General features: G+C 43.3%; 1 protein-coding gene across 2 annotated transcripts in view; it reads left to right on the plus strand.

Annotated features, from left to right (window-relative positions):
* Positions 1-12,587, plus strand: part of PHEX (phosphate regulating endopeptidase X-linked) — a 232,304-nt gene that overhangs the window by 151,278 nt on the left and 68,439 nt on the right. The gene's annotated exons all lie outside the window — the stretch shown is intronic.

Here is a 12,587-nt window from a genome sequence, read left to right on the forward strand (position 1 = left end):
AGCTCATTAGCTGTTGTTATTTCCTGGAGATTCTTCTGAGGGGAATTCTTCCGCTTGGTCATTTTGGATAGTCCCTGGCGTGGTGAGGACCTGCAGGGCACTTCCCCTGTGCTGTGGTGTATAACTGGAGTTGGTGGGCGGAGCCGCAGTCAGACCTGATGTCTGCCCCCAGCCCACCGCTGGGGCCACAGTCAGACTGGTGTGTGCCTTCTCTTCCCCTCTCCTAGGGGCGGGATTCACTGTGGGGTGGGGTGGCCTGTCTGGGCTACTTGCACACTGCCAGGCTTGTGATGCTGGGGATCTGGCGTCTTAGCTGGGGTGGGTAGGCAAGGTGCACGGGGGCAGGAGGGGCAGGCTTAGCTCGCTTCTCCTTAGGTGATCCACTTCAGGAGGGGCCCTGTGGCAGCGGGAGGGAGTCAGATCCGCTGCCGGAGGTTTGGCTCCGCAGAAGCACAGAGTTGGGTGTTTGCACGGAGCGAGCAAGTTCCCTGGCAGGAACTGGTTCTCTTTGGGATTTTGGCTGGGGGATGGGCGGGGGAGATGGCGCTGGCGAGCGCCTTTGTTCCCCACCAAACTGAATTCTGTCGTCAGGGGGCTCAGCAGCTCTCCTTCCCTTTGTCCTCCAGCCTTCCCGCTTTCTGAGCAGAGCTGTTAACTTCTGACCTCCCAGACGCTAAGTCACGCTTGCTGTGGGAACACAGTCCGTCAGGCCCCTCCGCTTTTTGCAAGCCAGACTCAGGGGCTCTGCTTGGCCGAGCCGCCCCTCCGCCCCAGCTCCCTCCCCCAGTCCATGGAGCGCGCACCGCCTCGCCGCCCTTCCTACCCTCTTCCGTGGGCCTCTCGTCTGCGCTTGGCTCCGGCGACTCCGTTCTGCTAATCCTCTGGCGGTTTTCTGGGTTATTTAGGCAGGTGTAGCTGGAATCTAAGTGATCAGCAGGACACACGGTGAGCCCAGCGTCCTCCTACGCCGCCATCTTCCCTCTCATGATCTGACTTTGGCCAAATTTTAAGGAAATTGTAGCATATATTTTGAAAAACACAGAGGATGTCATAGTTTGATTTGGTACTGTTATTTGCAACACTGATTGCATCTTCGCCTGGCTGTTGCAGAAAATAAAATAGGGATAGCAGGACTTGTGATTTGGGACCATTTGTGCAGGTGGCATGGCACGGGACAACCGAGACTTAGGGCTATAGTCCCATCAGGTCGATTGAACACCTCATTTTTAATTGAGTCTCTTGCTTCCACCTCTGTGTTTTCTTTCCTTCCCCTTGTCCTTTTATCATTCGTACTTTGAAGTGAAATCTGCAACTCTAATAGATGCTACTGACGCTCATGTGGCAGCTCTACCAGATGGTATTTGAATCTCGGGTGTTACTTGAAAAATGAAAAGACCAAACACATGCACAAATGAATGAAGGTTGAATTAATCTTTATAATTAAATGGAATATTACCCTGTTATGACTGATTTTAGCTTTCAAACTGGATTGCATGCTAATTTTTCAGTGAACTGTAATTGTATTAACATGGCTTTTTAGATGCTTCAAAGTACTTAAAATAGATTTGCCAAGTTACTGAGAGAAAAGTTACTAGAACTTTTAATCTAAACATCTCTGAGATCTTGGGGTACATTTGTTTTATGACTTGTCATTGTAAAGTATTTTCCAATGGTTGATCAATTCTTTGCCCTTGTCATCCTGGGATTTAGGTGGCACTGGCCACTGGATTGAACTGCAGATGCCCAGTGAACAGTCAGAAATTGTTGGAAGAGAGCCTGGTGCTTTCTTCATAAAGTACTCCTGTTGGTGTAAGAGTGGTGGTGACCAGTGGGATGCCTAAGCAATAATCAAGGGGGGATAAACCCTTGTCTTATGGATGGACACCACCATGGCAGGCCTCTCAGAAGTGATTCTAGAAGCCTTGGCAAGTATCACAACATAGAGCATCTAGCAATCTAGCCCAAAGTTGAGCATGCAGGAGAATCCCTTACCATACTGCTTCTTAACGCTGAGTGACATTGTACCCCTGGGGAACATTTGGCAAGGTCTGGAGACAGTTTTGGTCACAACTGTGATGTGGGGAAGGGGAGAGTTACTGGCATCTAGTAGCTTGAGACCAGGGATTCTGCTAAACATCCCACAGTGTGCAGGACAGACCCCCACAGATGAGAATCATTTGGCCCAAATGTCATTAGTGCCAAGGTTGAGAAACCCTGCCTCACAGTAAGGTTTGTTATAATGCAGGTTACTGGAGAGGAGTCCTGAGACGTTCTGCCTTAGTAGGTCTGAGGTGGGTCTGTGAATTTTTGCATTCTTAACAAGCTCTCAAGTGCTGCTGCCACTGCCAGTCTAAAAGTAAAGCTTTGAGAAGCCCTGAACTAGAGGGCTATGGTGTCAAAGTTGCGAGCTGTAGGTATGGGCGTTGGTTGTGTGGCATCCCTCTCTTGTAGAAAAACTATGTGACAATTCACATTGGCCTCGTTTAATCATTCAGCAAGGTTATCTCATATGCTCTTTGCCCCCACATTAGGAGGGAGGGAGGTGAAGTTTTTTAGGCTAGTAAAGAATTGTTTATGTCACAGGTAAACCCTAATGGAAAGAATGACCACAGGGGCACCTGGGTGGCTCAGTCGGTTAAGCATCCGACTTTGGCTCAGGGCATCACTTCACAGTTTGGGGATTCAAGCCCCGCATTGGGCTCTCTGCTGTCAGCACAGAGCCTGCTTCATATCCTCTGTCCCTGCCTCTCTCTGCACCTCCCCCTTCATTCTCTCTCTCAAAAATAAACAAACATTAAAAAAAAAAAAAAGAATGACCACAAGACCCACTCATTTGCAGTGTTGATGAGAGAGTAGGATATGTTTCTTTAAGTTAATCTCCAACCTGGTTTCCATTTAAATAAGTAACTTAATAATTGAAGGAGGATTACATAGCTGACTAAATTTACCTGAGAAATATTATGTGTTAGGGACTGGATGTTGCTTGTGTGTTTCTAAGCCCTTTGAATTTTGACATTTGAAAGTGATTTTTAATAATTTCCATGCAGTTTTTCTTCCCCCCCAGAAGCACATTGATTTTTCCATGGTATTAATTTCTGCTTCTGGTTAATATTTTTATGCTGTCCCTGTTTTAAAATTCAGGTGGTTACCTCAACAAAACATGAAACCTTATGTTGAGTCACGTGTTTATATCTTGATGAAACTGTTCAAAAACTTAACCTTTGACCCTTATCTTCCCCTTGCTATCTTTACTATTAGTTTTGAAAAATCTGTGAAGCTTTTATTGTGAAGAGGTGTTGGCAAACTACTTCTACAAGGACCCAAGTAGTAAATATTTTATAGGCCCTGTGGTCTCTTTTGTGGTTACTCATCTTGGCAGCTGGAGCTTGAGAATGGACATAGGCCACTAGACAAATAAGCTTGGCTATTGTTGGAGAGGAAAAAGTTTTCCTCTACCCTTTGAGGTCCAGTGTTTGGGGCCTGCGAATTAAACTGCCAAAGACAGTATAGCAAGAAAAAGGACAAAGTTTATTCCCTTAAGTAGGTGGGAGCCCACAGCAAATGTAGCTCAGAGAACCCCATTGAAAATTTGGGGCTTAAATACCATCTTAATGAGAATGGGTTAGGATTTCAAGTGGCAGTAAATGGTGGGAAATGATTGAGCAATATATGGGGGAAACTAATAGAAAGTCCAGTTTGTTTTAGTGAGGTCTGTTTATGCAGTCTCATCTCTGGTTATAGGAGTCATTTCCTCTGGCATAGAAAGCCTCCCTTGAAGTTTCCATGACAGTGGAATTCTTCTGGAAGGCTCTGCTTTTAAGCAAATAAGGGGAGTGTAGAGAAAGCCTCTTCCTGCATCTATTGATTCTCAAATACCTCCAGTTCAAAAGAATTCTTAGGCCATGGTGGCATATTGTGCACCCCTTCAGCAGATTCCTGTAAAACCATTTACAAAAACAGGTGGTGGACTGGTTTTGGCCTGTGGGCTGTAGTCGCTGACCTGATGTAGAGCCCTGTGTGGGTGACAGAAAAAATTTTCGTGACTTTGGCCCATATAAAAGCCTGACTACAATATAGGACTGTTCCAGCTCTTGGGCTTTTCTCATCTTGGCTATGTCTGGACAAATGGATTTAGCTAATTGAAGCTTAGGATATTCATTTGAGAAGGTTTAGCAGCTGTTGTGTGTTTGCAAAAAGTTTGTTAGCAATTGACTATATGTGATTGAAAGTAATAAAAAGACACTGATTTTTTAAAAAATTGTACGATCTTGTCACTCTTCCTGTTCAGTTTTAAAGGGAGTGTATGAGACTTCCCTCTGTTTTTAAGGTAATATTGCCCCTATCTACCCTCAGGGGGATATGTTGTTTTATGGATTAATCCTTGGATAGTTTTGGGTTCTTAACTCCATCACTGTTACCTGCTCCATTTATTTACTAAGAACATCCAATTTTTTTTTTCTTTAACTCTGTTGGGTGCAGTACTCATCCAAGTGAGGGGACCATCACAAAGACATCCGGGAAATGTTCAGCACCAGTTTGGCTACACTATAGCTTACCCGTGCGTGTGTAGTTTTCCTTTTTCAGACTGGAAAAACTGCCCACCTCCAAGACACATGGAGTTGGAGTTTTCAAAACAAGAGGAGGGATGGATGGAGCTGGTTTGCAATGTGGAATACTTCCTAGAATGTTGTCTGTGTTTCACGAGAAATGGGTATTGTCTGTTCCAGTGGGACATGACTCAGGCAGGGTTTAGGATGGAAGAGCCGAAATCTGAGCCTTCCTGGCTTCCAGCTCTTGTAAAATCACAACTGTGACTTGCGCCTATAAAGCCCTCTGATTTAGGGGGGCGCTGAACTTATCTTCCACCCCAGCATGATGCATGAGCCTGTGAACCACACCCAAAAGCAATTTGCAGAATTAAAGTTTTCGAAGACTCCTAATAAATCAGTGCCATTCTTACTGAGAAGATAAAATTTGATTTTTCAGATAAATGCATTGTTATTATTTGTGGGATCCAGATAGCCCCAGAGGATATTAAAGCCTGTTCCCCAGGCTAATTTTCATCAATACCGTCAGTTCTGTTTAGGATAATATCTTCCGCCAAGGCATCTACACTAGTCCATCATTTGTTTGGTATTATGAAAACTGCCATTGTTTTGAAGGATAGTGTAATTCATGTACGGTCTCCTGAACTTTTGGATGCTTAAAGCTCAGAATTTTGATTGATGTTTAATCGTTATTACAGAACTCATCAGAGAGAATGAGGCCTCAGTGTGGTTAAGCCTGACTGAAGCTTTCTTTTTTTTTTTTTTTGAATGTTTATTTATTTTTGAGAGATACAGAGACAGAATGCAAGTGCGTTAGGGGCAGAGAGAGAGGGAGACACAGAATCCAAAGCAGGATCCAGGCTCCAAGGTGTCAGCACAGAGCCCGGCGTGGGGCTCGAACCATGAACCGTGACATCATGACCTGGGCCGAAGTCAGACACTCAGCCGACTGAGCCACCCAGGTGCCCCCTGACTGAAGCTTTCAAAGCCATTGCAAGCTTAAAAAAATCGTGCTATAAATTGTTTGTAAAAGGGCAATTGATCATCGCGTTCCTTTTTTTTTTAAAGTTGGTTAAATTTATAAAAAAGAAAAAAAATGTGCTAAGAGACTTAACTAGGAAGCAGAAACACAAAGCTGTTTAATTAAGTGATTAAAGCGATCCCTTTGATGTAATACATGCAAGATGTTTGAGAATTTACCTGACTCTCCAAAACAGCCAAGTCAGTGGGGATTAAAACAAATGAGCTTTCCATCTTGCTTTCTGCCAATCAGCTTAATACTAAGTGGCTTTGAAAATTCAGGAGTAAAGCACCCCTCCTGACCAGTTTTAAATCAGTTTGGTCATCTGTGTCAAAATTAGACAGTGTTTCATTGTCACAGCCAAGTAAAGCAGAATTACGTTTGTTTCTGTTTTTCCCACCAGCACTGTCACGTTGTAGTGTACCTTGTGGAAAATTCTGGGAAGGAGGGGTGACTTATGTGTTTAAATCCCATTGTGTTTTAAATTTCTGATGTTCATTGTTTTTCTGAGTTCATCTGTGATAGTTATTCTCTCTCTCTCAATGGAATAATCCTCACTTTATGAACTCTCTGTTGTCTCCACAGGATTAATTGTAATTTTTTAGAGCTCTAGCCCTAAGACTTTAGGGCAAGGAATAAACTCCTAAGCAATTAAGATTTGTCGTATGTGCATGTTAGTAATAGCAAAGAGCAAAACAAAATAAAAAGTAGCTAAAAATGCATGCAGATGCACATACCCCCGCCCCCCCTCCCCCCGCCCGCAGCACTGTTCAGTGTGAATCACTTGGGCGGGCATTGTTGAGCACTTACTGTGTACTAGGCCCTGTGCCACCAATTGAGGTGACTCGATGAACATTCCACTCTTATTGAATTGTCTATGTCAGCCCAGCAAACTACGGCTCTTGAGCTGTGCTTGGCATGCTGCTTATTTCTGTATGGTCTACAAGTTAAGAATGGATTTAACATTTTCAAATGGTTTAAAGAAATCAAAATAAGAATATATCATGATACATAAAAGTTATATGAGATTCAAATTTTAGTGGAACACAGACACAGCCGTTCATCTGTGTGTCATCTACAGCTGCTTTCCTAGGTACAATAGCAGACTGGAGTAGTTGCAATAAAGACCATATGGCTGGCAAAACTGAGAATATTTACTATCTGATCATTTACGGAAAAAGTTTGCTCGCCCTTGATCTAGGTGATTCAACTTTTCTTTTCCCAGCTCCTTTATTATTCAAATACTTCTTTTCAACTCTCTGTTTTACTGTATTTGTATTAGAAGTAAAATTACCCACATTTTACACATGAGAAACTGAGAGGTTCAGAAAATTAAGTCAGTGCTGTTACTTTGTAGTAGCAGTAATGGCAAGTTGTCATAGAATATTTTTCCTCAGTTCCATTATACGAATACAGTGAGACCATGGATCATTGATATATTTTTATGTTTCGTTAGCCAAGGAAAATCCTGGCCTTAGAGTACTTTATCAATAAGTTATTTGTTGATTGATTGGAATAGCTTATATTAAGACAGTTTTGATTGTCCTCAGGAATCAATTCCAATGGATTTTAAACATTGCTCCATTTTCCAGAAAGTTCCCTTGGTTCTGACAAAGTCTCTTTTTCCCCTACTTTTTTCCTCCTATGGTAAGATCAGTTAATATGGAAATGTGCCTTGATATTAGCAGCCTTAAATGTCATGTGGCAGACTGTAACCTTTCATATTTTCTGATACTGTTGTTGACATTGGTCAGAGTGGTTTATCAACCAAATTACTCATTATATGAATCAACATTTATTGTGTGTGCGTCTATCACTTGTTGTGTGCCTGCCATTGTGTTGCATGTGGGAAACACAATGGTGATTACATGGAATAGGCCATTGGCTTAATTTGAGTAGTAGCAGAAAGAAGGTTCTCTTAGCTATAAAAGCCTCCTTTATAATTGGATTTATCCCTTTGGTTAATGAAGTACTATTTTAAATACAGATCTTTCTTCAGGGTTAATACATTAGATTGCTATTAGTCACTCACATTTTATTTATTTATTTTTTATTTTTATTTTTTTTTTAATTTTTTTTCAACGTTTATTTATTTTTGGGACAGAGAGAGACAGAGCATGAATGGGCGAGGGGCAGAGAGAGAGGGAGACACAGAATCGGAAACAGGCTCCAGGCTCTGAGCCATCAGCCCAGAGCCCAACGCGGGGCTCGAACTCACGGACTGTGAGATCGTGACCTGGCTGAAGTCGGACGCTTAACCGACTGCGCCACCCAGGCGCCCCAGTCACTCACATTTTATTAAACATTAGTTTGAGGCCTCAGTGACAGCTAATGGATTAGCTTCCTTGAGGGAATAACAGTTTTGATGGATGGTGAGGGAAGGGGAGATGACTTTGGAGCCAGTGCATTGCCAAGGAGAGGCCAGTTTGGGTATGGTCAGGGAGCAAGTGGTATGAACACCCCCAGGACCTGCTAGATGTTGGGAGGAATGGATACAGGAGACAGAAAGGAGAGGGAGGCAGAAACCAGTATGGCAAATACGAAAGGCAACCTTTTTCTTTGATCTTTTGTAGAATTAGCTTTCATAGTGTTGCTTGTGTCCATTTTCTAAGGTGTGTGAACAGTGGCCCTCAAAGGAGTCCCCAGACCTTTTTGGAAGTGTGAATAGTCTGGGTTCTCCTGGCTCATGCATAGAGTTTGGCTTTGCTTGGAAAATCTTCCACCATGCTCCAAGAATCTCACAGGCACATCTGTCTCCACGTTGACTACCGGCTTGCTTCACCAGCCTTTCTCTCTCCCCACTTTGCATGGCCCTCTGAAACTGGACCTCTGATTAAAGAGAGTGACAGTCTTCCTCAGGGGAGTTCAGGCATTTGGTTAAGAGTGTGATCTGGTCTGGCCTTACCTGAAGGACCCTCTAAATAAGCATACAACAATTACTCTAAATCCCTGGAAGAAGTCACGTTTCTACTTTCTGTGTGTAACCTGCAGTTAGCATTTATTCATCGTCTACTCAGGACCAAGGCATAAAAAAGTGCTTTACAGGATGTGTCATTCTGAATCCTTGCAGACAACCCTCTGAAGTAGGCCCTATATTTTTCTCGGACTGCATCTGAGGAAAAGGAGAGCATATTAGGGTTACATTCAGCTGCAGCTAATGGAAAACATGGTGTACCATGCCTTAAACAAATAAGGGGTTTACTTTCCTTATGTCATGGAGGAGAAAGGTAGGAAGTTCAGGGCTGATATGCTGGGCTCCAGATGCCATCAACCTATCATTCCAGCATCTTTAGCATGTAGATCTTCTTCACGTTTCATGCCTTGTGATTACAAGATGGCTGCTCTACTTCTGGCATTGAATTGGCATTATCGGAAAGAAGAGGAAAAGCTAAAGCAGTGGTTCTCACTTCAGGGCAGTTTTTCCCCTAGGGAATTTTTGGAAATAACCGGAGACAATTTCGGTTGTCCAGACTTGGGGTTTGGTGTTTATACTGGCATCTAGTGCATAGAAGAAGCTGACAACACTGCTAAACATCCTACAGTCTACTGGACACCTTCCACAACAATTATCTGGCTCAAAAATGTCAATAGAGCTGAGATCTAGAAACCCTGGACCAAAGGAAGAAAACACAAACCAGCCAAATCTGTCCTTTTTAAAAATGGACTCCTGGAAGTGGAACAAAGCCATTAGCCAGAATCTCTTTCTATAGCCAATTCTAGCTGCAAAGGAAGCTAGGTGATACAGCTATTTTTTTGTTTGTTCTTTTGTCATCCTGAACAGAATTGGAGTCTGATACTAAGAGAAGGAAAGTAGAATGGATATTCAGTAGACAACAGGAAGTACTTGCTTCTGAAAAGTAAGAACTTTGCACAAGGTCACAGAGGTGGTGAAGATCAGCAGTGGCTTGAGCCTACTCCATTGAGGAAGGACGTTTGGTTGTCACATGCAATAGTCCCTTTCCAGAACTTTGTCTGAATAAGGAATGCAAATGCATGCAGTGGTTACAGAAAACTCTGGAGTTTTTGATCAGTCACAATCAGCCTAGGAAATATTCCTTGTCGAACATAATATGCAGTCTGTTACCTATTTATACCACCATTCTCTCAGTATTTGCATTGGGACTTGCCTTTCCTTCTTGTTTGTGTCACCAACCCATGGGGTAACTAATTTCAAGCCTGTCTCACCATACTTTGCCCTTGAGCAAGTCATCAAGCTGTTGGTATTCATTTATCTCATTCATGAAAAGTAAAAAGGTGATGTAATCACTATTTGCCTTAAAGTGTGTATCAGAGTTCATGCGGGAACATGAATGCCCTTCAAAGTGTATCAAGGAAGAAGATGTATAATACAGGGAATTGGAGGCTTCTGCAACTGTTGGGAAGGCTGGAGAGCAAAGGCCACAATCTCTCAGTGAACTGCTGCCCTCACACAGAAGGGGTCTTCTCAGGAGACTGCCTGGAAGCTGCTGGCACAGCGCTCCCTCTGCCATCCGCAGATGGCTCTGTGTCTGCCCATAGCTCCCAATGAAGTGAATAAATAGTGTCTCCTTCTACCTTTGCAATGTCCTATAAGTTGTTCTCATTGACAGATTCTAACGTGGAGCCATGCCCCATGGGATTTCTGGAGATGGACTTCTGAAGCTTCTAGGAGAAGAATGTAGAATGGGGTGGGGTGGGATGATGTGGAACTGACAACAGACTGTCTGACAGAGGGACCATTGGAGTTTGAATGGAGGCATACATAAAGGGCACATTTTGGAAAGAAGAGCACTCTGTTCAGCTGTTGGCAATGTTGCTACTAGTCTTATTATCTTATTCTATCTATATGTCCTTGGGAGATGAATTACAGATTCTTTGTAGCTCTCTTCTGGCTCTCTTCAAGTCTTGGTATTGCTAAATAAATAATAAAAAAGGATTCAATGACCTGCATGTACAGTGTAGAAGGTAATATATTCTGTGAAGCTCCATAGTGCAGTGGGGGTCCCAGAACGCGAGGTTTGAAAAACAATGCATAATTCATCAGCATGCTCCAGGAAGACCAGTGTTCAGAAAACGATTGTGGATGACCCAGCTTATATATCACTTCACTTTTGGGGAAACTATCTGGAGCTCTTTATTTGCTCTATGCTACGCAAGTGACTAGTGGCGAGCTCATAAAATGCAACGAGGACTTAAATGCAATGAGGGAAACACTACTACAACAGTCTTGAAACAAGGGAATTTATAGGCATAGGAGGCATTGTGTGGCGTTGGGGGAGAGTTGTAACCTCTAGTTATCTGTTCTCTAGATTACATCAGGCTTTCAGTGTAACTCACAGGTTTTTGAAGGCGGAATTTGATCTGTGCTATATTTGAGGCTGGAACGACAAAATCCATTATGACTGTGTCCTATGGCACTTGTAAAATCCTTTCTGAGTCTTTGAGTTTCAAGTTTCTACTGATATTTAATATTTGAATTATCTCAAGGAAGATAAGGAAAATGTATTATGTTATTCTGTTTATTTCTTGGGTGAGGAAAATTGAAAGGGACTAAAGGTAAAAAACTCATTAGCAAGAGCAATATGCAAAGGTCACTGGTTTTGCTGTGCTCAAATAAAACCAGTGTGTTTGGGGTTGCCTGGTGTCTAGTGTTGGGTCTTCTGGAGACAAAGCTGGAGATGAGGATTTGGGTGCAAGTGATTTAGGATTTATTCTGCAAGTGCTCCCAAGAGAAACCAGCAAAGGAATAGGGGAAGCCAGCCAGAGAAGGGTGAGAGACAGCCAAGGGTGTGATTTTAGGGGAAGTCTCAAACAGCCTGATTGTTCAGGGGAACTCTGGAGTGCAAATTAGACCTCACAGTTTATCCCAAATTGAGGCAAAATAGCGGGGCTTTCCTACTCCTGCTACAGCCAGGCATTGGCTGAAGGCTGCTGGGGTAGGTGGGGGTGGGGATGGGATCCGAAGGTAGATGAACTCCCAGGAAAGAACTGTTTGAGTACAGGCCAGGGGCTCCAGTAGCCCTAGGGCAGGCCTTCTAAGATCTGATGTGCTGGCCACGAAAAGAAAAAGAACATTAGATGCTGGGGAGGGATGTGGAGAAGCAATAAAAGGGATCCCAGGGGGATCTGGGTAAATCCCTAATTTCTCTTTGAGTAAGCCACTCTTTGGTTTTTATGAAATCTAGAATCTGGGGAGAGGAGGGAGACATATTTTCACATGGGATTGTAAAGTTTCTCTAGAGCAAGAGTTGGCAAACCTTTTCTACAAAGGGCTGGATAGTAAATGTTTGAGGTTTTGTGGGCCACAGAGTTTCTGTTCCAGCTACTCAACTCTGCCTCCGTAGTGCAAAAGCAGCCACAGATTATGTGCAAATGAGTGGGTGTGGTTGTGTTCCAATAAAACTTTATAAAAACAGATGGAGGTGGGTGGGGAAGAGAGGGGACACTAGATTTGGCCCATAGTTTGCCAGTCCCTAATATGCAAGTTCCTTGTATGGGCCCAAGGTGATTTTTCCTCTATTCATTCTCTTTATGCTGCAGAACACAGGGAGTAACTAGTATGTCTATCAAAGGGATGGTTGTGATGCATCTTACATTAGTTTGGACCCTCTACCTCCAATCTTTCTGGCATTCTGGCCAGCATCATTCTCAGTGTTGCATGGTAATCTTGCTGAAGGGTGATTCCTCTTGTTTTACTCCTGCTAAAAATATTTAGTTCTCTCCTATCTATTGACTTTTTTAAAAAAATGTTTTATTTACTTTTGAGAGAGAAAGAGAGACAGAGCGTGAGCAGGGGAGGGGCAGAGAGAGAGAGAGGGAGAGAGAGAATCCCAAACAGGCTCCCTGACGTAGGGCTCGAACTCACGAACCGTGAGATTGTGAACTGAGCCAAAGTCGGATACCTCATCAACTGAGCCACCTAGGCGCCCCTGTCCTCTCCTGTCTATAAAATAAAATACAGACTCTTTGCATGGCATTCAGGAATCCCTGTGAACTGGCCCAAACCAGTTTTCCTGCATTAGTTACTGCTCTCCCCTCCT

The sequence above is a fragment of the Herpailurus yagouaroundi genome, unplaced genomic scaffold (assembly GCF_014898765.1).
Source record: "Herpailurus yagouaroundi ecotype Mexico unplaced genomic scaffold, PumYag 67793, whole genome shotgun sequence".
Taxonomy (NCBI): domain Eukaryota; kingdom Metazoa; phylum Chordata; class Mammalia; order Carnivora; family Felidae; genus Herpailurus; species Herpailurus yagouaroundi.